Consider the following 3,244-nt stretch of genomic DNA (forward strand, 5'->3'; position numbering starts at 1 on the left):
TGCAGGCAGTGGCTGGCATGGCTCGGATGGTGACCTACGTCCCTAGATGTAGATCACAGGTGCCTGGGATGTCAGGGGGGAGCGGCCAGGTGCCTCCCAAGGTCTCTATCAACTCCTTGGCCGACAACTTCACAACACCCCTCCCAAGGTCCTGGCGTTTTGCCAACTCTGGTTTCCTAGAGTCACTCCCCTATCCTTGCTTATGGTGAAAGGGACTCCATGATTTAGAACATAGATGGGTTCTGCAGTTAGAGAAGAACACAAGAGATTTGTCCAGGAGGCCAGCTCACTGTCCAGTGGGAGGAGCCACATCCTAACCCCAGCTTCTGAGGCCTCTCTGGGTCCCGTGGCCCTGGGGAGGGTGCAGCCCACTGACCCCATACCAGGTTGGGAGGGGAGGAGAGGTGGCCAAGGTGAGACCAATAGTGTGATGGTTAAGGGTTTGTTTTGGAATCAGACAGATCTGAGTTCAACTTGCTCATGGTGTGACCTTGGGCAAGTCCCTCCACCATTCAGAGGACAGAGGTCTTATCTGGGAAGGTCCCACATTGAGCTCTGGGAAATCGGTGCTGTATCAGAGACCATTCATATTCCCAGAGAAAAGACATTATCTCCATCTAATTAATCTAATTAATGGTAATCAAGTTGTGGAATCTGTGCAGCAGGGTGAGTGATTAGGAAGAATTACCTCCCCCGCAAACAGTTTAGATTTAACATTTTTGGCTCCACAATCTGAACACTAGAAAAAAGAAGAGTGGGCTCTCTGTCCCCACCCCCACTGGCCAAGAATTCCCTTAAGTGTGGGCACCAGCCCAGAGAGAGGGTCAGTCTACAACCAGAAGGGCAGGGGGGCACAGAAGACCTGCTGAGATGGTCACCCATAGCTCTGGAATATCTGTGCTGTCTCAAGACCGCCACCTGCTCCTTTGGGGACCCGACGGTCCCACCATCAGTAGGAGTCTCTCACACACCCAGTCACATCCATACATACCCGTATCCTGAGACAAATAGCACTTCTGTCTTTGAGTGTCAAAGTGTTCTTATATTTTATTCCAATAGACCCTCCCTCAAAAGAACCCAGAATTCTTGGGAGCCAGAGGTGGTTATGTCACGTATGTGTGTGTGCGTGTCCTGGAGGAGGAGTTGCACTAACTTCACTGCTTCCTGTCTCTGTTGGGTTTGGCTCAGGTGGAATGGAGTGGATAAGTGTATCTATCAGTAGCCTTCATCAGGAGAAGCTTAGGAAAGCAGCCTGAGGGATGACACCAGGGTAGGGCAATGCTTAACCCAAAGGGATGAATGCCCTGATGGTGTGCATTGCCTATAAGTGCCCCTTATATCACACTCCCTACATCTCCTCCTTCACTAAAGAGTAAGTCCTTACATTATTGCAGGACATGGGACCTGCTTATTTAGAGCAGTGCCCTCTGCAGGCCGTCCGTCACTTAGGGATGGGCAGAGCCTGGAGACCGTTATTTTCAGCCCTGCTGAGTCCGGTAGATTGGCCCTTCCAACCACACCCTTTCTCAGCTTGTCCCCAAGTCTGCATGGGGCACCTCATTATAGGCAGAAGAACTGGGAGAAGGAGGACTACAGAAGAAGGTGGGAAGGGATGGAGGGAGGGGCTTCCCTTTAATGGTTGCCTGTTGGTGGGGGGAAGGAGACAACATTCCTCAGAACAGTTGGGTGTCGGGATCTCTTTCTCTTCCCCAGCATTTGCTTTGGGGTTTCAAGAGGAATAAACAAGACACAGTACTCAGAACCACAAAGTCCAGTACCCACAATTTAGAATTATACAACTGAGGATCAGGACTGTAGAATCCTAGACCCCAGAGCTATAGATGATAAAACTTTGAACCACCAAACCTAGAAGTAAAGACCCCAGAATCACAGAATTCTAAACTCAGAAATTCAGAACCCAGAGTCACAGAATCCAGACCCATGGAATCTAGAACAGAGAATAAAAGACCCTGAACCCAGGGATTCCCTGGTGGTGCAGTGGTTGAGAGTTCGCCTGCCGATGCAGGGGACACGGGTTCGTGCCCCGGTCTGGGAAGATCCCACATGCTGCGGAGCGGCTGGGCCCATGAGCCATGGCCGCTGAGCCTGTGCGTCTGGAGCCTGTGCTCTGCAACGGGAGAGGCCACAACAGTGAGAGGCCCGCGTACTGCAAAAAAAAAAAAAAAAAAAAAAAAAAGACCCTGAACCCAGAATTATAGAACCCAGAACCCTGTAACACTACAGCCTAGGACTTTTGCTCTTACTGAAATGCACTCTGCCTCCTACTCCATCTTAAATCCTTCAGCGCCCCACTCAAATACTTTTTCCCATGGGACCTTTGGCAGGTCCTTCTTCCTCTGAGCTGTCCAGGCTTCTCCTAGATCCTGTGATGCTATCCACACCTGTCCTCTCTGACCATTCACATTGGATTCCACACCCCATCTCTGCACTGCGTCTGACCCATTTCTATGCTCATGGTAGACATACAAGGCATGTTTGTGGAAAGAGTGAATTCTTGAATCATTTAGCGTGAAGTCCCTCAAGTTCCCTGGGTGGGGGGACCTGAAGCCCAGAAAGAGAGTACATTTTTCCCATGGTCACACAGTGTTTTGAGAAATCTCCGAGAAGACCCTAGTTCTCCTTATTCTAAGCCTAGAGCTCCTTCTCTGCCCCAGATTGTCTCTGAAAAACTAGGGTGTTGGCATGGAATGCCACTATATCTCATTGCTTCATAATGTCCCCCGTTGTTGTTAGTTTCACCCTCAAAAACCTCAAAAGTTTAGGAGAAACTACTCAGCCTGGCAGTGGTGGTGATTGTGGTAGGAATGAAAATAGGCTTCCTGGAGGAGGTGGCACCTGAACTCAGTGGGCATGTGGGAGCCTATGCCAGTTAGAGAGCAGTGAAAAGGCCCAGAGGTAGGAGATGCATCCTGTGTTCAGTGACTGCAGGTGGAGGGTAATCACAGAGACAAAAGGTCACATTACAGGAGACGTTACAGGGCTTTGTATGCCATCCTGAGATGTTTAGTCCTTACCTACTGTATATCTTGTATATATTATATCCCTAGATTGCCTATAGCTCCTTGAGGGCAGGAGCTAAACACAGATTTGATCAAGAAAAAAAGCAATGAGGGTTGTGGCCTAGGAACACTGCTGATCCAAGGCTCAACCAACACAGCTCATAAGAAAGGAGTGAATGTCAAGTTAGAGCAGATGGGTGTTTATCAAGAGTAGCCTGAATATG

The sequence above is a fragment of the Globicephala melas genome, chromosome 1 (assembly GCF_963455315.2).
Source record: "Globicephala melas chromosome 1, mGloMel1.2, whole genome shotgun sequence".
In the NCBI taxonomy this organism is placed as follows: Eukaryota; Metazoa; Chordata; class Mammalia; order Artiodactyla; family Delphinidae; genus Globicephala; species Globicephala melas.